Source organism: Triticum urartu, chromosome 4 (genome assembly GCF_003073215.2).
Source record: "Triticum urartu cultivar G1812 chromosome 4, Tu2.1, whole genome shotgun sequence".
Classification (NCBI taxonomy): Eukaryota; Viridiplantae; Streptophyta; class Magnoliopsida; order Poales; family Poaceae; genus Triticum; species Triticum urartu.
Window position 1 is genome coordinate 315,017,927 of NC_053025.1, and position 24,794 is coordinate 315,042,720.

The 24,794-nt window shown below is 43.5% G+C and overlaps 1 long non-coding RNA gene across 6 annotated transcripts; it reads left to right on the plus strand.

Moving 5' to 3' along the window:
* Positions 1–19,472: 19,472 nt before the first annotated feature.
* Positions 19,473–24,258, plus strand: LOC125551576. 6 transcript variants are annotated; one of them, XR_007302828.1, is made up of 6 exons: positions 19,473–19,995; positions 20,670–21,478; positions 21,556–21,916; positions 21,994–22,072; positions 22,636–23,465; positions 23,927–24,258. It is a non-coding gene; the product is annotated as an uncharacterized LOC125551576 (long non-coding RNA). The 6 variants fall into 6 exon arrangements; XR_007302829.1 differs by having other exon boundaries at positions 20,670–21,474; XR_007302830.1 differs by having other exon boundaries at positions 20,670–21,452.
* The last annotated feature ends 536 nt before the right edge of the window (positions 24,259–24,794 follow it).

Here is a 24,794-nt window from a genome sequence, read left to right on the forward strand (position 1 = left end):
AGTAGAATACGGTGAGGACTTGGTGTCCTGAGCTGCGTGTTCAGGACTGGGTGTCCGAGACTGTGTGTCCTAAGGTTTAAATACCTAGCCGCTCCAACCAGACGTACAGTTGTCACAGCAACTGGAACTGGTCCAACACATCATTGTCTTCATCGAGTCACTGGTTTCATCTTCACTTCTTTTTACTTACTGTTACTCATTGTGAAGCCAGTGCATGCTTGATATACCTTTTGTCTTCACAACGAAACTGTATGATTTGTTTGGCTTCATAACTTCTTCCTACCTGATCCTTATTACACTGCAGCTACTTGTCATTGTGCTTTCACTCTATTGAATACTTGACCATGGCTTGCCTAGTGTAATCTAACTTCCGCTGCATAGTGATAGGCTTATCTCTACTGTTTGTCTTCATAACTTCCACGTTTTGAAGACTTTCATAAAAATCGCCTATTCACCCCCCCTCTAGTCGATATAACGCACTTTTAATTGGTATCAGAGCGAGGTGCTCCCTTGTTCTGTGTGATTCGGTTTAACCACCTGGAGTTTTAGCTATGTCGACTGCAGAGATAATCAAAGTCTCCGCTGCGTGCCCTGTCTTCGATGGAACTGAATATCCCTACTGGAAGAATAAGATGCGCATGCATCTTGAAGCCATTGACGTCGACCTATGGTATGTCGTCGAGAACAGCGTTCCCAAGGCTGGAGAAGGTGTCACTGCTGCTGATGTCAAGAAGTTCACTCAACTGGACTCTACTGCCAAAAATATCATCTGTGGTCATCTGACAAAAGGACAATATGGCCGTGTGAGTGCCTTGAAGACATCCAAGCTGGTCTGGGACTGGCTCTCCAAGGTCAATGAAGGCATCTCAACCCAGAGAGATCAGAGAATCAGTGTTCTTCGCAACCTCTTCAACCGCTTCAAGCGAAATGACAATGAGAATGTCCAGCACACATTTGACCGGCTCACTGACATCACAAATGAACTTCAAGCCCTCGGCGCCACTGAGATCACCAAACATGAAATCGTCAAGACGCTGCTGAGATCACTTGATAGTTCGTTTGACATCCTAGCCCTGATGATTCAAGAACGTCCTGATTTCAAGACACTCGATCCGTCTGACATACTTGAGAGGCTCAACACACATGAGTTCCAGCTTTCTGAGAAAAGAGATATCTACGGTCCAAACTATGGGCGAACTCGTGCCTTGAAGGCAAAAGCAGTTTCCTCATCTGAAGAAGAATCTGACAGCAGTTCTGATGATCCTGAAGACATTGGAAGGGAACTTGCAATGCTAGTGAAAAAGTTCCAAAAATTCACCAAGAAGAAAGGCTTCAGAAAATCTTCACGATCAAGCTCAAGGAATGATGAAGCTTCTGCTCATGACTACAAGAAGAAAACATGTCACAAGTGCAAGAAAACTGGACACTTCATCTCTAAGTGTCCACAATGGGACAATGAGAACAGAAGGAAGAAGAAGAGCAAGGAATATGATTCTGATGACAAGAAGAAGAAGAAATACTCAAAGTCTTCTTCCAAATCTTCCTCAAAGTCTTCATCACACAAGAAGAGCTCATCTGGCAAGGCACGTGCATTTGTTGGTAAGGAAATGGATTCAGAGGAGGAGTCCGCTTCTGAGGAGGTAGAGGTGGAATCTGAGGAGGAGTCTGATTCTGGCATTGCGAGTCTGGCTACAGCATATGTCGCCAAGTCCATCTTCAACACTGAAGACAATGACTTCATCACCGACACTGATGCAAATGACAAGAACGACTCCACTCCTACCTACTGCTTCATGGCACGCGGTGCCAAGGTAAACACACACACTACTCGCTATCAAACATCTAGTGACGATGACTCTGACTGTGATTCAAAACCAAGCTACAAAACACTTGCTAAAATTGCAACTGAACAACAGAAAGCTATGGAACATATTCAAAAACTGTTAGACAGAAGCGGTGATCTGTTGGGTGCTGAAATGACTCGATCTGAATCCTTAATTGAAGACATAAAAAATCTTCACGTTAAGTATCAGGAACTTGAAGATCGTCTTGATACTCTCTCAACAACTCATGAAAAGCTTTCCTATGATTATCTTCAAAGGAAGTAAGAACTTGAGAAATTGAGAGCGGCTCATGAAGATCTTCAAAAGGAAAACGAATCACTTTGTGCCGAACAGATCAGTTCCGCTCAGGAAGGATTTGAACCACCATGTCTTAAATGCATTGAGCGTGATAATGCTACTTCTGTTGCTGAATGTTCCACTGCTACTGCTGTTGCAATATCTTCAACTGTTGATGTGGTAACTAACCCCTCTGCTGAGGATACCACTGCTATTGCTGATGAGAATGCTAGGTTGAAGACATTGCTTGAAACAGGGATGTACAAAAGTTTTAAAGGATATCAGACATTATGTGATGTCCTCAAGAAGCAGATTCTGAACCGAAACCCTAGGAAAGAGGGTGTTGGGTTCTTAAGGAAAATAAATGCAGATGGCTCTTACTGGAAACCTGAGCAGTACCCCAAAACCACATGGGTTGCTGCAAAGGAACCTTCAGTAGATCCATCCAATTTATCTGGCTTCACATGTGCTAACCCCATTACTATTGATGAATCCTTTGATGCAAACTATAAACTGTTTAAGAATCAGAATGGTGAAGTGTTTGCCAGGTACATTGGTACTAACTGCAGGAATGGACCGCCTATGAAGAAGATCTGGGTTCAGAAAAAGTGTCTGGAAAATCTTCCTGTGAATATCTTCATGACACCTCACTTGAAGAAGACAAACCTCAGACCAAAGGCTTCATACGGTCCAAAGGCTTCATACAAACAGAGGACTCACCTGAGTCACACTAACGCAAATGTTTTGCAGGCAAACCATACTCAAGCATATGAATATGAGAGCGGTTCATCGAACCGTCATGTTCATATGACCAAAAATTATTCTGCTTATCCCTATGAGTATTATTGTCCTCCTGCAAGACTGTTTGCTAAGGCTTCAAAGCCAAAATTCTCAGATGCTGCACTTAGACTTATTGCTTCTAAGCCACCCTTGAAGATGTGGGTGGTTAAGAAAGCTTAACTCTCTTTTGCAGGGAAAGGTCTCCAGCAGAAAAACAAAATCTTCTGACGCTATTGCTGGGGACCTTAAAAATCTTGTAGGGCGCAAGATAAAATGCCCGAATGGCATCATTATGTACTTCATTCCTGAATCGCATGCCACTCTCCCTATTAGTCCTAATCTGGATCTAAGTTTTCATAACCCACTGGTTCGTCAAATGTTTTTGCTTCACAATTCTCTTCGTGAAGCCTATCCCCCTAACTGCACTGTAGGGTACGACACCAGCGCCTTCAAAGTCTTCAGAATGGATTATTGACAGTGGGTGTACAAATCACATGACTGGCAAAAGAAGCCTTCTTATGGACTCAACCTTACGTCCATCCGACAAGAGCCATATTACATTTGCTGACACTGGTAAAAGTAAGGTATTGGGTCTAGGTAGAGTTGCAATCTCAAAGGATCAACACATGGATAAAGTCATGCTTATTGAATCCCTTGGCTTCAACTTAATGTCTGTCTCAATGCTTTGCGATTTGAACATGATCGTAATGTTTGGAAAATATCGTTGCCTAGTACTAATGGAATCTGACAAGTCTCTAGTGTTTGAAGGGTATCGAAAAGATGATCTGTACGTGGTAGATTTCTCAGCAGGGCCACAACTTGCAGTATGTCTTCTTGCAAAAGCTTCAGAATGCTGGCTTTGGCATCGAAGGCTTGGGAATGCTGGCATGAGGAACCTCCACACCCTTGCGAAGAAGAAGCATGTCATAGGCATCAAGGGCGTCAAGTTCAAGAAAGATCATTTATGTGGTGCCTGTGAAGCAGGGAAGATGACAAGGGCAAAACATCCTTCGAAGACAATCATGACTACTACTCAACCCTTCGAACTGCTCCACATGGATCTTTTCGGCCCCACTCACTACTCAACTTTTACTACTACTGCTTGCCTCTATGGCTTTGTCATTGTTGATGATTACTCTAGATATACTTGGGTGCACATAATCCTTTACAAGACTGAAGTGCAGGATGTCTTCAGACACTTCGCCAATCGTGTTATGAACAATTTTGGCGCCAAGATAAAACACATCAGAAGTGACAATGGCACTAAATTCAAGAACACTAGCCTTAATACATATCTTGATACCTTGGGCATCACACATGAATTCTCAGCTCCGTACACGCCACAGCAGAATGGCGTCGTCGAACGCAAGAACATAACACTCATTGAGATGGCCAGAACAATGCTAGATGAATACAAGACTCCAAGAAAATTCTGGACTGAAGCCATTGACACTACATGCCACACAATCAATCGTGTTTATCTTCACAAGCTTCTGAACAAGACATCTTATGAACTCCTAACTGGCAAGAAGCCAAATGTCAGTTACTTCAGAGTATTTGGCTCAAGGTGCTGGATCAAGGACCCACACCACACCTCAAAGTTTGCACCAAAAGCACATGAGGGCTTTATGCTTGGATATGGAAAGGATTCGCACTCCTATAGAGTCTTCAATCTCTTTCATTACAAAGTGGTTGAAACAGTGGATGTGCGGTTCGATGAGACAAATGGTTCACAAAGAGAGCAACTGCCAAATGTGCTAGATGAGATTCCAGCTAGTGAATCAATCAAGCTAATGGGAACTAGAGAGATTATACCTTCTGAAGCTCATCCTGAAGAAGAACTTATCATCTCAGCACCTGATCAACATGAAGACAATGCTCAGCCTGAAGACATTCCTCCCAACAACAACACAGATCAGCAAGAGCAAAGTCTTCGCCCTGTACATCCTCGTGTTGCCAATGAAGTGCAGATTGACAGAATAATTGACAGCATCAATGCACCTGGTCCACTCACTCGTTCAAGGGCAACTCGGTTAGCAAATTTCTGTGGGCACTTCGCATTCATCTCAATATCAGAACCCAAGAAAGTTGAAGAAGCCTTCATGGAACCTGAATGGATTCAAGCTATGCAAGAAGAGCTTCAACAGTTTGAGCTGAATAATGTATGGGAACTGGTTAAGCGTCCTGATCCACGTAAGCACAACATAATAGGCACCAAATGGATATACCGCAACAAACAAGATGAGCATGGTCAAGTTGTCAGAAACAAAGCTCGTCTCGTTGCTCAAGGATATACTCAAGTGGAAGGCATTGACTTCGATGAAACATTTGCTCCTGTGGCTAGGCTTGAAGCCATACGCATTCTGCTGGCCTATGCAAATCATCATAACATACTTCTATATCAAATGGATGTGAAAAGTGCCTTTCTCAATGGCAAGATTGAAGAAGAAGTGTATGTTGCACAACTGCCTGGCTTTGAAAATCCAAAACATCCTGACATGGTATACAAGCTCAACAAGGCATTGTATGGCCTCAAACAAGCCCCTAGGGCCTGGTATGACACACTCAAATACTTCCTGAAGAGCAAAGGCTTCATACCTGGTTCCCTAGATCCCACTCTTTTCACGAAGACATATGATGGTGAACTGTTTGTGTGCCAAATATATGTGGATGACATTATCTTCGGCTGCACCAATTAGAAGTACAGTGAAGAGTTTGGATACATGATGCAAGAGCAATATCAGATGTCCATGATGGGGGAGCTGAAGTTCTTCCTTGGTCTTCAAATACGACAACAACGCAATGGCATCTTCATATCTCAAGAGAAGTATCTCAAAGATTGCCTGAAGAAGTTCGGTATGCAAGACTGCAAAGGCTTCACAACACCAATGCCAGCCAAACATCATCTAGGTCCTGACGATAATGGTAAAGAGTTCGATCAAAAGGTATACCGCTCCATGATTGGTTCTTTGCTTTATTTATGTGCATCTAGGCCAGATATCATGCTTAGTGTTTGCATGTGTGCTCGATTTCAAGCGGCACCAAAGGAGTCGCATCACTTAGCTGTGAAGCGAATTCTTCGATATTTGGCTCACACCCCAACTCTAGGATTATGGTATCCAAAGGGCTCAGGGTTTGATTTGGTTGGATTTTCGGATGCTGATTATGCTGGTGACAAAGTTGATCGCAAGTCTACATCAGGCACATGTCACTTTTTGGGACGATCACTTGTATGTTGGTCTTCAAAGAAGCAGAACTATGTATCTCTCTCCACTGCTGAATCTGAATACATTGCTGCTGGATCTTGCTGCGCTCAGCTTCTGTGGATGAAGCAAACACTCAAGGACTATGGCATTCATCTGAAGCAAGTGTCACTTTACTGCGACAACGAAAGCGCCATCAAGATTGCCAACAACCCAGTTCAGCACTCAAAGACAAAGCACATTGAAATTCGTCATCACTTTCTTAGAGATCATGTTGTGAAGGAAGACATTGATATCATACACGTCAACACTGAAAAGCAATTGGCAGATATCTTCACCAAGCCTTTGGATGAGAAGAGGTTTTGCAAGTTATGGTGTGAGCTAAATATCCTGAAATCCTCAAATGTCCTGTGATCAGACACACATCCTAACCCTTATGCATATTAATGACTTATATGTGCAACACACGAAGTAAAGTATATCTTCAAATCAATGAAGACATACATTCTAAGTGTGAATACATTAATGTGGAATTTGACTTCAGAGCGCCACGATAATTGTGCGCCGTGTCTGGGTCTAATACTTCCTATACGGTGGGTAACGCCACCACCAAATGTTCTATTTTGAAGTGTTTCACTCATGGCGTTACCTTGCAATGTCTTCACATTTGATTTGGCTTCGAACTCAACATGTCTTCATGATTATCTTCACTACGTTGATTATATAGATGTATACATACTAGTGTTCTGTCCTCTACAGCATTCACTTATAGCTATGTCTTCTTGGTTGAATCTTTTGAACTAAGTGAATGTGATCGGACCCTAATCTCTCTATGCTTTCTATCTCAAATTCTATCTCTCCAAGTCATATGCATTCTATTGAAACTGTCGAATGTCTTCACTGCGTCCTTCAGCAGAAGATATAGAGACAACCATAAAGTCCGTTTTCAATGCTCATTTCTCCACATAAAATCCGGAGAAGTAGGAACGACCGCCCGACAATCCAGGCGTGCGTGGGATGTGGAACTGCCCCCAAAACTTCCGCAAACAGGCCACGCGTTCCTCAGATGCGAATCGCCAGGGGCACCTGTGTAATAGCACAGTGCCGCCCCTGTGCCTATAAATTCACACTTACCGCGGTCATTATCTCCTTCTTCCACCCTCGCACGAACCCTAGCGCCACCGCTAGCTCTCGACGACGCCGGCGACGAAGCGCTTCGCTGCTGCAACCTCTCCGACGCCGTCCTCACGCCGACCGCGGACATCGTTCTCTCCGCCGTCGCCGTAGGTGTCTTCCGTCGCCAAGTTAGGGGACGGAGGACTGAACTGCTCGGCATCATCTCCCACTTCCGTCTAGCAGTTCCAAGTGTGGTAAATAAAACTTCTTTTTACAGCCCCTTTTGATCTCATGGTTCTGTCACTTTCTACCATAAAAAGTTTATCTTCACATAAGTTAGATCTCACAATCTGCATCTCATAACATGCCTAGTATATTCACTTGTGCTTCATGAAGTAGTTAGATTCCTCACTTGTACTGATCTGTGGGTTCGTACAAATCTGGAACCAACTTCTTATCTATGAGTGAATGTCTTCGCACGATGAGGTCAATGTCTTCTAAACTGATTAATCTTCAAAACCTTCTGAGAATGCATATGACCTCTTCCCCTTCCCTCGCACCTTAATGCTGTCACAGGTACATGTCCATGGGAGAATCCTTCGGTTCTCATAGTCTGCATTCATTTGCAGAATTCCTACAGCATCACATAAATTCTCCTGAAGCCAGTTCCTGTTGGTCCAGAAAAGGAAAGCCTTTGAAGCCTTTGAAAGTTTTGAAGCCTTTCAAGTTAAAGTTTATGGCTTCAGAAGCAGCAGCAAGGAAGGGGGGCAGACAGCGACGTGAAGGAACGTCCAAAGATCTGACTGAAGACCTGGCAGAAATGTATAAAACAGATCCTGAAGAGAATTATGGGCAGCGCAAGACCCGAATCCAATGGATTCGACGCTATTGGGCTGAACAATGGTTCAGATACCGCTTCACTACCCAAGAGTATGCTGAGAAAAGTGCCATCAAAAGACCGTGGGGAGACGTCCTATACAAGAACCTTGTACCCAGGTCCAGAGATGAAGCTATTGCCCAAAGCTTCTATCCATGCATGGTTCGTGGGCCACAGCCTGATGATGCACATCCGTCGTCACTACTCTGGTGCCGTGACAACAATCTGTTCAAGCGCAACTTCCAGTTTGCCCAACAATCAGCGAAGCAGAACAAGAAGAAATTTGGGTTAGACTTCAACCCTGGTCCCTCCGCACCAAGGGCAGATGGCACTCGCGACGCAGAACCCAATATCATCGGTCCGTATGCCAACCTTGAGGGCCTCATCACCCGCATCTTAGTCCAAGGGACTACCGTGAATGACCCTCCAGCTGACTCTGAGTCTGATGAAGCTCCTGCTGTACCGAAGCCAAAGCAGTCGAAGAAGCCAAAAGCTTCAAAGCCAGCCCCTTCATCAAGAATCTCAAGGGCGAAGCCATTGGCAACTGCACCTCCTGAAGACAGTGTGCAGTCTGAAGACGTATCCCGCGTCTCCAAGCCCCAGAAGGCCAAAGTGCCTCAGCCACACACCGGCAAAGAGCTCACAGCTGCTGCCATCCTGCGCAGCGAAGCCATAGATCTGTCAAGTGATGAAGATCTTGGAGATGACGCTCTAGAGCAGCTCATCAAGAGCAAAGAAGAAGCTGAAATCTTCAACAATTTGCCTCTCTTTGATGTCGCCATCATCCACAATTTTATCGACGAATGGTTTGCCTCACCAGACATCAGCTTCGAAGATCTGCAGCTGCCCGTTGGCCTCAGCATCGCATTCCAAGGCACTATTGCTTCAGAACTTGCTATTGCCCAGCGCATAGTTGAACTGAAGCAGAAAATTGATCATGAAAAGGCTCAGTTCAAGAAGCATATGGCCAAGCTCAGCGTGCAAGAAGTGAAGAGCTTCAAGACCATGTTGCATGAACTTAAGGAAAACTTTCTGAAGAAGCATGCAGAAGCTCAAGGTTCACGTGAGCGGATGAAGTCTCTGGCTGAGAGATGTGTGCAAGCCTACAATGAGGCTGAGAAGCGCAAGGCACTTGGGCGTCCTGGCATCGACCCCAAGATGGCCGCAAAGAAAAAGAAGAACACTGTTCCAGCTGAACCAGAGGCATCAAGTCAGAAAGCAGTTCCACTTGTCTTCCCAACTGCAACGACTGGCTCGAAGCCAAAGAGCCGGTCAACAGCTTCAGAGCTCAAGAAGACAAGAACTGCTGAGGCTGAAGCCCGGAAGTGGAAAAGCTCTAAAGCCTCTCCTACTGCCCCGGCAAGAAGAAAAGAAAGACCAAGAAATCTCGGACTGCTCCCACAGAGCCCTTGATAGTTGAACCTATTTCTATGGTTCACCCGAACGCAGAACGACAATTGACAGTTCATGAGCCTGCTTCCACAGAGGCTCCTGAAGCTGAAGACATACCAGCAGTCGACCCCATCGCTGCTGAAGACATTGGTCATCAGGACAATGTACAAGATGATGCAGCCCTTCCTCAGTATGAACACAGCGAACTCATCAGCATTGGTCGTCCTCTGACGCCAATTGCACAAGATGCGTCATGGGCGGATCACCCTCAAGAGGAAGAAGACTTTGAGGCCCAGCCCATTCCAACCCCACAGGCGTCGTCTGCGTTCCGCAGGCTTCGCAGAGGTCCAAGGCCTCAAGTCTATGCTGAAGACATTCCGGCTGCATCAGTCGAAGACAATGAAGAAGTACCACAAGATCCTACTCCCCCGCTACACCATGAAGCAGTTCTCCAGGAGAACGTGCCTAAGTCTGACCCTCCAGCTAGTCAAGTGGAGGCTGAAAATGTTGAGGCTGCCACAACCAACACTGAAGCCAATGTGGAGCCCTCCCCACCAAAAGCTTCAGCAGACAGCGAAGCTACTGATCCAGACACTTCTGTTCCTGAGTCTGCTGCAGGTCCTCAATTTGATTACCATGTTGAGCACAGGCCTCATGTCTAGAAGCCAGTCCCAAGGCTGCCAAGGTTCCCAGGTCCTGCATCAGCACCTGGCTCCTTTGACATCAATAGCTTCAAGGCATACAATACGTTCTTCAACAGCTCCAAGAACCCCTATTCAAGGGAAAGGATTTCATCAGATAGGTTCTGGAGCTATCCTCGGCGCAGCTACTATTCATGCATCCTATACAACCAAGGTCGCATCTTCCCGCACAAGCGCCTTGATGTTGAAGCCATTGCTGGTCTGCCCTGTCTAGAGGAAGCTTTGGATTGCTTTAAGCAAGTGGGTCTGCTGTAGTTTGTCACTGATGAAGAGCACTGGAATGAAGAGCTTCTGCTTCAGTTCTATGCCACCCTCCACATTAAAGGATACAACAGAGATCCGAAGACTTGGGTCCTGGAGTGGATAACCGGCAATGTCCATCATGAAGCCAATGCATTTGATATCATTGAGCTCACCGGCCTGCCCACTCCTGGTGAATTCTTCGAGGAAGGCTGTCAACTACATGCTGAAGCTATTGAGAGCATATTCCAGAGGCCTGAACCAAATATGAGTCAGATGCTCTCAATGATGAAGCCATTGCCCCACGATGCTCCTTATCCAACAGAGTTCTTCGTTGAAGACTTTGAGTTCCTGCCCAGGACCATATATCACATCATCCGGCGGACTCTCTGGCCCATTAAGGGACACTCTCCACATGCCAAGATTGAGGGTGCAATGAAGACTCTCATATTCTATATCCTTCATGGCAAATGCTTCAACGCACAGGATTTCTTCATACGCCAACTTGCAGCGTCAGGCTCAGATTTATTTGGTTTAAAGTTCTATGCTCCTTGAGTGATGAGGCTGATCAAACTGCACTCTGCGATCTCGTATCAGCCCTCAGCCCGAAACCATCGGATCTTCTTGCCAGATGTGGATACCTTTGCTGAAGCTATATATCCTGAGCCTGCCAAGCAACCTTTAAGTCTTCAGAATGCAGAACACCAGAGCTTCACTCAGAACGATGAAGGTGTTGCAGCCATCTCCAGGGTGTATCCTTTAGCTGGCACTACACGTGCGCCACACCCTGCTTCAACTGAAGCCACTGATAGTGCACCTGCTTCAAGACCCAAGAAGCGCGCTCGTGTTCTCAATAACCGAGAGCTTCTTGTGGCCTTTCATCAAAAACAAGATAGGCATCACGACTGGCTAAAGCGACAGATGAAAAGCCTCTTGGTGGATGTTAATCGTCTTCGAAATCTTGCCACCAAGAATGCTTTCGTCACTCATGAAACCTGTCATCGTACATGGAAAGGGCTATCAATGATGTGTACTGAAGCTGAACTTGAAGAGGATGGCTTCACTGAGCGATTCAAGTTTGACACCACACCTCCTAGAAGGGCTGTGATGCGCAACACACCATCACTTGAAGACTCTGAGTTTTCTTCATCTGCTGCCACAGTCACTGCCAGAATCATTGATGAAGAAGACGATGCTACATCACCGCCACCTGCTTCAGCACCTCCAAGCTCTTCTGCACCGCCAAACACCTCCAACGACCCTGCTGCTCCTGGGAACGAGTAGACACTCTATGTCTTCAAACCTTTTTGGTCCTTGCTAACAAAAGGGGGAGAAGCATATGGGTTGATAGTCTTCAAGCGGGTCCATATGGGCGGGTGCTTTATGTTTTGCTATATTTTGCTTCGTGCTTACAACTCTCGTTTTTGCTTCATTTGGTTCTTTGAGTTGTAACACTAAAACTCGATGGTCGTCTGCTACTTGTTTTGCCACCCTGTTTTGCGACGATAAATTCCGCATGTGCGACGATAAATTCCGCACTTATCTCATTCTGCAGACGTCCATTTTCCATTATGCATGTCATTATCTTCAGATATCTTCACATGCATAGTGGATTTTCATCATAAGCTGAAGTGGATCTCCACAAGTACAACCTGCCATGTGCATTTGCATTCCTAAAGCAAATTAACTTGTATGCACATCTTCAGGGGGAGCCCTTGCAACTTATGAAGACAATTCCTTATCCTTTACAATTTCACAGACTATATTCCCCGTTGAAAACTTCAACTAGTTTGTCATCAATCACCAAAAAGGGGGAGATTGTAAGTGCATCTAGTGCCACCCCTAGTTGGTTTTGGAGTATTGACGACAAACCTAGTTGAGGGACTAATGTGTTTGTAAGAATTGCAGGATAACACAGATAGAAGTCCCTCATTGATTCGGTTTTACTACCAGAGATGACCCCTAAAAATGTATGAAGACATTGAAGTCAAAGGTGGTATATGAAGATATTCACATTGAAGACTATGACAAAAGAAGACACGTTATGAAGCCTATGGAGCTCGAAGACTTAGATCTTTCGTAGTTCCTTTTTCTTTTGTGTTGAGTCATAGGAACCACCGTACTGTTAAGTGGGGTCCAGGAGAACCAGTTAGAATGACTGAAGTGATGCCCAAACTAAACACCTATGTCTTCAAGTGAAGACAATGAGAGCGAATCTTGTCCAGAGCCGGACAAGTCAGCTTTGCTTGTAGCCCAAGTAAAGTTGCCATGAGAGTTTGAAATCTGACCGTTGAGACACGTGTCAGTTCCTTAGTGACCCAGGGTCATTTCGGACAAATTAGGTCGGGTTGCCAAGTGGCTATAAATAGCCCACCCCCTACAACCATAATCGGTTGGCTGCTCAGATTTCAGTGCACGACTTTTGTCGTTTCAGAGCAACCCACCTCGAAGCCTTTGAGAGAAAATTCCTAGTGAGGAGAAAAGCCCTAACCACCCAGAGCCAGAGAACATTGGGCATCACTTAAGTCTTCTTGTCTGTGTGATCTGAAGACTTATTACATTTGAGGACTGTGAATCCTCCAGACGGTTAGGCGTCGCGTTCAGAGCATCCAAGAGACATTGTGGATTGCCAGTGAACAAAGTCTGTGAAGGTTTGGGAGTCTACCTTGAAGACTTACCAGAGTGATTGGGCGAGGACTAAGTGACCTTAGCTCAAGGAGAATACGGTGAGGACTTGGTGTCCTGAGCTGCGTGTTCAGGACTGGGTGTCCGGGACTGTGTGTCCTAAGGTTTAAATACCTAGCCGCTCCAACCAGACGTACAGTTGTCACAACAACTGGAACTGGTCTAACACATCATTGTCTTCATCGAGTCACTGGTTTCATCTTCACTTCTTTTTACTTACTGTTACTCATTGTGAAGCCAGTGCATGCTTGCTATACCTTTTGTCTTCACAACGAAACTGTATGATTTGTTTGGCTTCATAACTTCTTCCTACCTGATCCTTATTACACTGCAGCTACTTGTCATTGTGCTTTCACTCTATTGAATACTTGACCATGGCTTGCCTAGTGTAATCTAACTTCCGCTGCATAGTGATAGGCTTATCTCTACTGTTTGTCTTCATAACTTCCACGTTTTGAAGACTTTCATAAAAATCGCCTATTCACCCCCCCTCTAGTCGATATAACGCACTTTCAGATCCAAGCAGTCACAAGATCCTGCGGGAGGCCACGACAAGGCAGCAGTGTCGAGCACAAGGATTCCAAAGCGCACTCGCACGTCGACTCCAGAACTGACTAAGAAGACCGCGAAACAGGCCAAAGTCGCCCCACCCAAGCCTGGGAAGGCTCTGCCCAGGATCAAGGTGGTTGTGCCTATTTCTTCGGCATAAGTGTTTCCTTCCCTTGTCTTTCGTCACTGCAATGGACTTCTTTATTTGTGTGACAAAGTGAAATTTAGGACCTCCAGGGCTGCTACTTCCACAACGTCCATGGATGTGGCCACCTCTAGAGCAGGTATGATATTGCAGACATGTTTATGCCCTGTCAGTTACTTTGATGGTCAATTGGAATCTTACTGTCGAGTGATTTCAGCGCCAACAGACGTTATCCGGCTTCCAGAAGACGACGACGAGGATGAACCCCAAAGGAGTGCAGGAAGGAGGGGCAGGGCTTTGAGCAAAAGGGCGCCTTCCAGCCGAACGTCTCACCTACCGTTCGAGCATGTTGTTCAAGAACTTGGTGATCCGTCACGGGCTACTATTTCTTTTGTTGTTCCCCTGTCGACTGATTAGCCTTCAGCGTCGACTGTCCAGACTTCTGGCCCGACTGCTCAACCCCAGGCTCCACCCGCACCAGCTGCATCATCGACTCCATCAACTCTGTTTGCTCTACATCACGTCCTGGAGGACCAAATAGGAGTCGCCGAGGAAGCAATGATCCAGGCTGGTCTGATGATGGACCGACTAAAAGTGGTGTATGAGACCAGCAAGGCCGCTTACAACGCCAGTTCTGCCCTCCAAACCAATGTCCGAGTAAGTGCGATTATAAGTTGACTTCCGATTGGCTTTCTGGCTTGAAACTTTCTCTGCTAGGATATGCTACCTGAAAACTGCTGCTTTATTATTCGTAAGGTGTCCGTGGATGAGCGTTTTGGAACCTTTAATGTACATCTATCATGCGTTTGTGCCATGCATATTTACACCCACTGGGTGTTCTCTTCTTCTATGTATATTTTCCACTCGAGTCAGATAGGTCGTGTCGAGTGGAACCAGTGGGGGCACGCTGAGTACACCCACTAGGTGTAGTCCCCGAGACTGCCGTCGAATATTTGATTTGACGGGGGTCTGTAGATTATGTTGGTTTGCTATTCGTCACTCGGGTCGGTCAGGCCGTGTCGAGTGAGTTCCAGGTCACTACAAGAAATATGTCAACTTGTGACCTCTTGTTAGTGACCCTGGAAGAATTGGTCATGAATCTACAACCATTTGATACCAATTGGTCAAAAGCTGTTTGGGGGGCTCCAAACCCTAAACTATAACGACCATTTTGGTCAGAAAGGTCATAATTTCCTTACACGGAATGGTCATGAAGCAGACAACACTAGTTTGCTGCCTTATTTCTAGCGGATCACAACCAATATAGATGGTCATAACCTTGTAAATTGTGGTGGATTGCTATGACTAGGCGCCACCTCATCATTTTTGCCTATGTATCATGTCCATGTGTCAATTTTTGCCCTAGGCTGTGTAGCAACTTATATTTCCGCCATTCCCAAAATTCCCCAAAAAATTGGGCATTCTTTACTATCCAAATCATTGCCTCATGACAATATTCAACTCCATTTGCCTGGTAAATCTTCCTCAACAAATTTCCAAAGTTTTTGTTCAACTCAAACTGTTGTGAAGGAAGTACTAGCTAGGCATATCCTAATGAGCTAAATTTTTGCCACATCTTCTATATTCCCAAATCATAGCTCTCCACAAAACTTGAGCCCAATCTAACAATACATGTGAGCTCATCATCCAATCTTTGTTTCTGGTGATATTTTCAATTTGTGAAGCAACTATGTTTTATGTTAATTTATAATTGCTGAAAATTTACCACGACATGACCCTGCCCATAGAACCTCCCTCCCCCAAATTTTAGCTCATTTATTCTAGCCAATTTCCCTCAGCATTTTCCCAATTTTCTGTTCAATGGAGAGCACTATGAAGGAAGTACCATTTTTATTTATCCAAATGGTATGAAAATTTTAAAGTACCTTCATATGCCCAAATTATCATCCTCCTCCAAATTTCAGATCAATCCATTCATTCATTTGAGTCTAGCTTCAACATTCATATTTTTGTCCAGTGTGGTATGTTGCAAAGCAAGTGACACCTAGGATCCTCCATTTGAGCTAAAATTTTTCCAAGATAGTGTCCTTTAGTAGATGATCATCCTCGGCCAAAACTCAGGCCCATTGGCCATGTGCATTTTCCCCACCACTAATCAAACACTTGGGTGCTAATTCATGTTTGAGCTCAGTTCATTCTCCTCGTGAGATTCTTCTATTGCCTTCTTATTCCTGACACCTATCAGGGGAGTGCCCAACACACTAGACATGCCTAGGCCGCCCGGAACGCGTGGCAACACCACGGTCATGCGGTGACCATGCGGCGGGCATGCGAGTTTACGCGCTCTAGAGTTGCAGCCCTCGGCCACCATCCAAACCTCAAGGTATTGCCACCAAACCATATATTTCTGATTAAATAGATACTTAGGTACCTATAAATGATTTTGGAAAAAATAAAGAGCAAACTATGAGGCAGTTGCAGTTCAAATTTGACCCGCTTCCTACTGAATCAACGAAAATTTGTCTTTTTCACCAGAGGTGTATAAATACTTTTGACGACCAACCATTTTGTCAATTGTACATTAAATATGGCCTAATATATTATAAAATTGATTTGGTCCAATTTTGCAAGAGATATATGGTAGTTCCTTCACAAATAACTCATTTCGGGCATTCGAAAAATGGAAAATGAATTTTCCGTGCAAAGAAAATGAAAACTCCCTTAGGAAACATTGTTTGGAATTCCAATATGCACCCTTGTGCACAATATGAGATTATTTGAACAAACTATGCCATGAATGTGGCCATAAGATTGATCATTTGGCTTGAAAGCCATGAATCTTCACGCATGATAGCTCATTTCTGAGAACACTTTTTTAAAAATAATTATCATATTACAAGTTTATTATTTTTCCTAGCAACTTGGTCACATATAATGACATGATGCGAAGGTTTCCCAATTTTTTGATTTTTTTGAATTTTTTTATGCCCGTTTCAAAATGCGGTCAAAACGGTTGGCTTGACCGTTCCTAGCTAGTGGTTGAATCTTGGAAACCTTTTGGTATTTATTTTATTAAATAGATACTTATGTACCTAGAAATGATTTTTGAAAAAAATAAAGAGCAAATTATGAGGCAACTACAGTTTAAATTTGACCCACTTCCTACTAAATCGGCGGAATTTTGTCTTTTTCACTAGAGGTGGACCAAGGCTTTTGACACCCAACCATTTTGGTCAATTGTGCATTAAACATGGCCTAGTATTTTAGAAAATTGATTTGGTCCAATTTTGCAACAAATGTATGGTAGTTCCTTCACAAAAAAACTCATTTCGCACACTCAAAAAATGGAAAATGAATTTTCCGTGCAAAGAAAATGAAAACTCCGTTAGTCAACATTGTTTGCCATTCCAAGATGCACCCTTGTGCACAATATGAGACCATATGAACGAACTATGCCATGAATGTGGCCATAAGATCGATCATTTGGCTTAAAAGCCATGAATCTTCACGCATGATAGCTCATTTCTAAGAACACTTTTTTTAAATAATTGCCATATTACAAGTTTATTGTTTTTCCTGGAAACTTGGTCACATATAATGACACAATGCAAAGGTTTTCCAATTTTTTGAATTTTTTATGCCCGTTTCAAAATGCGATCAAAACGGCGGGCTTGACCTTTCCTAGCCAGATGTTGAATCTTGGAATTTTTTTGATGTTTCTCTGATTAAATAGATACTTATGTACCTAGAAATGATTTTTCGAAAAAATAAAGAGAAAACTATGAGTCAGTTGTAGTTCAAATTTGACCCGCTTCCTACTGAATCGGCAGAGATTTGTCTTTTTACGAGAGGTGGGTCGAATTTTGACACCCAACCATTTGGTCAAATGTGCGTTAAATATGTCCTAATATTTTATAAAATTGATTTGATCCAATTTTGCAACAAATATATGGTAGATCCTTCACAAAAAAACTCATTTTGGGCATTTAAAAAATGGAAAATGAATTTTTCATCCAAAGAAAATGAAAACTCCCTCAGGCAACATTGTTTGCCATTTCAAGATGCACCCTTATGCACAATATGATATCATCTGAACAAAATATGCCATGAATGTGGCCTAAGATTGATCATTTGGCTTGAAACTCATGAATCTTCACACATGATAGCTCATTTATGAGAACACTTTTTTTAAATTATTGGTGTATTACAAGTTTATTATTTTTCCTGGTAACTTGGTCACATATAATGACACAATGCAAAGTTTTTCCAATTTTTTGTTTTTTTTTGAATTTTTCATGCCCATTTAAAAATGTTGTCAAAACTGTGGGCATGACCGTTCCTAGCTAGTGGTTGAATATTGGATTTTTTGGTGTTTCTATGATTAAATAGATACTTATGTACCTAGAAATGATTTTTGAAAAAAATAAAGAGCAAACCATGAGGTAGCTGCAGTTCAAATTTTACCCGCTTTCTACTGAATCGGCGGAAATTTATCTTTTTCACGAGAGGTGGATCGAAACATTTGACACCCAACCATTTGGTAAATTGTGCATTATATATGGTCTAGTATTTTATAAAATTGATTTGGTACAATTTTGCAACAAATATATGGTAAGTCTTTCACAAAAAGAACTCATTTTGGGCACTCGAAAAATGAAAAATAAAATTTCCGCCCAAAGAAAATGAAAACTTCCTTAGACAACGTTGTTTGCCATTCCAAGATGCACCCTTATGCACATATTAGATCATCTAAACAAACTATGCCATGAATGTGGCCATAAGATTGATCATTTGTTTTGAAAGCCATGCATCTTCACACATGATAGCTCATTTCTGAGAACACTTTTTTTAAAAGTAATAGCCGTATGAAAAGTTTATTATTTTTCCTGGTAACATGGTCACATATAATGACACAATGCGAAGGTTTTCTAATTTTTTTGATTTTTTTGAATTTTTCATGCCCATTTCAAAATGCGGTCAAAACGCCGGGCTTGACCGTTCCTAGCTAGTGGTTGAATCTTGGAAAACTTTTTGTGTTTCTCTGATTAAATAGATACTTATGTATCTAGAAATGATTTTTGGAAAAAATAAAGAGCAAACTATGAGGCAGCTGTAATTCAAATTTTACCCGTTTTCTCCTGAATCACCGAAAATTTGTCTTTTCTACGAGAGGTGGATCGAAACTTTTGACACCCAACCATTTGGTCGATTGTGTATTATATATGGCCTAGTATTTAAAAAATGATTTGGTCCAATTTTACAACAAATATATGGTAGGTCCTTAGAAAATCTTATTTTGTGCACTCAAAAAATGGAAAATGAATATTTTATCCAAGGAAAATGGAAACTTTCTAAGGCAACATTGTTTGCCATTCCAAGGTACACCCTTGTACAAATATTTGGTAGCTTCTGCACAAAAAAATTTCATTTTGGACACTCAGAAAATAAAAAATAAAATGCTGAAATGATTTTAGACTTTATTTTTATTTGCCTAAGATCAATTTTAAATGGTCATAACGTCCAATAATAGATGATCATAATGTCATACACACATTGCGTTCTGATTGGGCCATAGCCTTCTCACGCGGATCATGCATCAAGCACCGTTGGATGCTCCTGGATCCAACGGTAGCCCTCGCCCCCTCACCCTCTCACCCACCTAGCCCTGACACAACCCCCACGTCCCTACCGCAACCTTCTCCACCTTCTCTCCCGCACCCTTAGCCGCTGCCGCCCCCTTTGGCCAAAAGCCTAGCCGCCGCCCCCGGCCCCGCCGCCGCCCCTCGTGCCGCCACCCCTCCTTCCGAGCATGTGCCGCCCATCATCCCTCCCTCCTCTCCTCTTCTCCTATCGCGCCGCCCATTCATCCGAGCCCAACGACGCCAGATCCGTGCGCCACCCATCTTTCCCCATGTTCCGCTCCCTCCCTGATAAAGCCCAAAAATCGTTCCCCTCCTCCTCCTGTGGATCCAGTCGAACCTGAATCCCTCCCTCATCCCCCCCGTTCACTGAAGCCAATGGCGACTCCACTGGCGATGGGTGTTGGCGACCAACTGCAGACGCAGACGACGGACTGTCCAAGAGATCGATAGATGGGTGGGTGGGTGGCTGCGGGCGCGTGCTCACGTCGAGTTTCCCTGCAGGTCGGCGGCGGCGGGTCTGTAGACGCGGATGCCCCTCTGCAGCGCGGCGTTGGCGGCGTGCCTGGGATCCTGCATCACCCGAGGTAAACCCACGCATGGCCTCCCTTCTTCCCCCCTCTCGTTCTGTTGGTTGTTAGCTCCCATTAGATTGGATCTTGCTTCTCCGCGTGAACGGCTGTGCAGAGCAAAATTTGCGTGATTTATTTTGCAGTATGAGGTTTCTAAGGTCAGTTAGTATGGCACGAACCATATTTATCTCCAATGCTTTCTCAAATTGATTTCCCTAATCCCTACCAAGACCAAGCTCAATTGGCACTATACACTGGATGCATGTTGAACTCTGCAGCCTGCACAATCTTGCGTTGAGGGGAGGATTTGGTGATATTGTCATGTGTATGGCTTTGTTACTGAGCTCAGCTATTACGCCAGCTGGCGAAAGGGGGATGTGCTGCAAGGCGATTAAGTTGGGTAACGCCAGGGTTTTCCCAGTCACGACGTTGTAAAACGACGGCCAGTGAATTGTAATACGACTCACTATAGGGCGAATTCATGAATAACTAAGTAACTGTGGTGCTGAAAAGACACTTCCTGCTGTAGATTATTAATCTTATTATCCATGAGTATATTATGACTCCATATACGGCAACCACATGTGACAATAACACCTTGAGACTGCTATTCGCTAACTACATGTTTACTGTTGTTAGTCATTGTTCTATCATAGGCTATTAAACGTTTTCTTGTTTTTTGTGACTAGTGATGCGGCGCGCCAAGCAACAGTAGGGGAAGGGGGTCTCCTGCTCGAGGAGTCGAAGGAGTAGGGGCGTGCCCAGAAGGCAGACCTGTCCTGCTCGTTGGGGAGGGCCAAGAGGGGTCTGCTCCTCTGCTTCCATTGCGACCGCGGCAGGTAGCTCCTCCATCTCCTTCCCCCACTTCTTGTGCTCACTACTTCTGCTGCTAAGTTGACGAATATGTGATGCACTTGTCCCAAGGAATTTTAGAGGGATCTGTATGAACAAGTCATGTTTTTATTTTATTTTATTTAGGTTGTTAGTTACCAAACAGAGAGAGAGAAGATGAGCTCCTGCTTGGATTTTTTTTCTGCCAACACATGATTTGTATGTATGCAATCATCATCTTGCGTGTGCGAGCTGGTTCCTTGCTTGGCAATCGCGTCGATGACCAAGTGTTAGTGCCGATTTGTTGTGGTGGTGCTCATCTGGCCATTTTTTTTTGCTGATAATTAGGTGCTAAATAATGCTGCAGGTTTATTAGGATGTGGCTGAAACCATTGGATGGCCTTCGTGGACTTGCTATCAATACTGGTCTCATGTTTTGTTTCCTTTCTGGACATGTTATGGTTCAAGTGTTGCTGTTGTTTAGTACTAAGTGCTTAACTTAACTTAGTTTGAGCTACTAAAACCCACTCTCAAATTAATGAATTCCTGTTTTCCGAAACTTCAATGTTGAGCTCCTCTCCTCGCCGAGCCGTGGCCGTCGATTTTCATTTCGTCAACCACCACTCCAGCTACCTTCCAGTGTAATCAAATTTGCTCCTGTATGTATGTATGTATATATATGTATGAGGCTGGGTAGTTCAACTCTAGTTTTCTTTCTAACTATATATGGTGGAAATTGTGCAGGTTCGATGGTGCCAAGTGGCCTCTGGCCATCTTGAACTGGAACTCCAGTAACAAGTAGATGTTGCTGCCGTACTCAATATTTTAAGTTATTTTTTTCATTTTTCAGAGAAGTGTATTAGGTTGATGAGATTAATTAGCTCAGTTGGCTAAAGTAGCAACAATAACAGCCACGCTTTGCCATCCACTTTATAGCTGGATTGTACTTACATGCTTAGGTAACCTTGTACGCATAGCTGGTCTGTTTAATTTATAAATGGTTATCTGTTGCTGCTGCGGGAGCAACGTTGCTGATGGCGATGGGTACGTGATGGTGGCTAGTGTGGTGGACGACCCAGAATATAGTTGGATGGAGCTGCTGGAGGTGAATGGAGCTGCTCCTTGGCCCAATTATCACCCTCCTCAAATTTCTGAACTTCTTTTTGCTGTGTTTTGCTGCAGGTGAATGGAGCTGCTACTTGGGACATTGCGTCTCAGCATTTGTTCAGTGGGTTTGACGCACAGTTTCAGTCAGTCCAAAGTGAGTAGCCGCTTCTCTGAAGCAAAGCTTGTGGGGTTACCTTGTACTACTATCCTATTCCTACCAGCATAGAAGTGAAGTGTGTAGGATTGGTATTATGCCCCTGTGTTATTTGTTCAGTCCTAACCAAGGTCATATTCTTTTGTCCCTTGCACCTGGTTACTATTGATTGCTCAGAACTAGCTGTTGTAGTTGACCAAGTTACTTAAAGTCAGCTGATTGAGCATGCCAAATGATATTTCTGCAATATATATGACATTTTTATCGCATCTGTCTCTAGGAAAACTATTGATTCATAAACTTGTTATATTTAACATGGATAGTTCCGTCGCTATCTAGATCCAATGCATATAGCTGAAACAAGCTGCTTGTGAGGGTTAATACCACCTATTAACTAGAAATTTCTTGTTACACATGCTTTGTGATGCCACCTGTGGTTGTCGTTGCCACCTTATCATGAAAAATCTATTGGTAATGGAATAGTAATTCAAGATAATGGATGATGTTCTCTTCTTCTTCCTCTCGTCTCCCCCAATCTGATCCGTGCGTTCATTTTATTACAGGTTCGTGAAGAGGTCTGATGTGGTTTTGTGAAGGAAGGGGATGTACGGCTCCTCGGGCAGCTCCTTGTCATGGGCGGCGCCGTCGTCTGCAGGGCCGTTTCTTCTTTGAATTACCACACACGCGCGTCTTGTTTGTTGCTAATCAACCAGTGATTTGGGTGATTTTGGGTTGCTGTTAGTTTTGCTTCTGCAATTTAATGCTGTCAATGCTCTTTCTCGTTTGGTGGATCAACTAATTGCTTACAAATCCAGCAAGCATGAATGCTTAATTTTACAGATTTGTTTGACTGACTTTCTCAAATCTAGCTCGTGTCTATTTGTTGGATGTGGATCAAGTCTCCCTATGTAGATGAGTTCTAGATTCCAGTTCACCATGTTTTGCTTATGAATGAATGCGCTAGAAGTAGAACATAATTTGTTGCATTGGTGGTTACTTTATACATTTTCTGATTGGTCAATCAACTAGTTAGCTACAGTTTACATTGGTCAGGGAATGTCGATGGTCAAAGAATTAACGTCCATTCTCCAGATCTTAACATGTGGTTCTTGGATAGGTCCCTTTTTGAAGCCTTTTTTATCTGAATCCCATGAAGTAAATGAGTCTAGTTTTATAACAGGCATGCTGTCTTATTAAATCAGGGGGAAATTATTGCCTGGATAGGTGTTTTCTTTTGAGAAGTTTGTGGATGTTGATCAAGTCCCCCTTTCCGCTCTATGAAACGTTTCTCCTGTTGTACTTCTTAAAAAGCTTTCCGCCGATGGCAGGAAGAAGAAGGTTGTTCACAAGAAGATGGCAGGAAGAAGCAGGCTAATTTGATTCGATCCTCAAGGTAGCCCTTCCCTTCCCCTTCTCTCTTTGATTCGATCCGATCTATGCACAAAGTTCACTAGTTTGGATGCATCATAGAACTTGTGGTGATGTTGTTTAGATTGCCGCAAGCAAAAATACAAGTGTTGAGGTTGTTAAGTGTCTTGTTACGGTGAAACCTGAACCATTTATTGAATAGTAGGATGGCCGACTTTCTATGATTATCTCTTGTTGCTATGTTTGTCTTTTCCATATCCAAATCATGTCTATGAATTGGTGTGCTTGAAAACCAAGGAATGCTTCTATTCCTTGTCGGTGTTCTTTTTATTCTGGTATAAGATGAACCAACTCGTTATTTGTTTGGTGGTTGGTTTGCATACATGTTCTTTTTCTGCAAAAATATGTGGTGGTTCCTTGCAAAGTAAATATGCTGTCAGATTTACTTTTATTTTGTTCCTAATCATTTTGTTCTATAACGTGCAGATGCTGGCCTATCATGTTTCTTCGCGAGCATCAGGACAAAGAAGTTGGAAGAAGCATAGTTCTAGCTCATTGGAGCTAGTTCTGGGAGTAATGAAGCCCTTTAGGCTGATCCTATTTGTATGTGTGTTATATGATGTAGACTGTACACTTGTAGACTCATGTGGTAGACTGTACACTTGTAGACTCATGTGGTAGACTGTACACTTGTAGGGCTCATGTGATACTCATGTGGTAGACTGTACACTTGTAGAGCTGTTATCTAATTGTAAACTTGATGCTGATCACATTATGTATGTATGTTATATGATGTAGCATATTGCTTCTTGCTATTACTAGAAGTATTGTGTCGGTTTTCTGTATTAATATATTGAAATCTGAAGAACATGATGTCGACAGCAGGGTCCCACGAACCAGAACACCACATTTGGGACCCATTTACTAGAATTTGACAATTGGGGTGCATAAAAAAAAGAAAAACAAAGGCTACAGCCCAAAAATAAAAAGGCTATAATATTGGGCCTGGCCCATGTAGCTGACCAAAATTAATAGGAAAAAAAATATATAAAAGGCTGAATTAATGGGCTTGGCCCATGTAGAACACTGAATTGGACCAGGCTGAATGTTACCAATGACCAATTCATTTGGTCGCAAATTTGCCACGTCAGCTTGCCATGTCGGATCCGACGTGTCCTGGGCAGACAGCTAGCGACCAAAACAGAAGGTCGTTGAACCTATGACCTTTTTTTGGTCGTTGCCTTCCACGACCTTCTCACAGAGAAGGTCATTAATTTTAGTTCACGACCGTCAGCTTTTGACCATCCGATTTTGGTCAAAAAAGGGTCGCAAATGAAAAACAATGGCCTTTCAG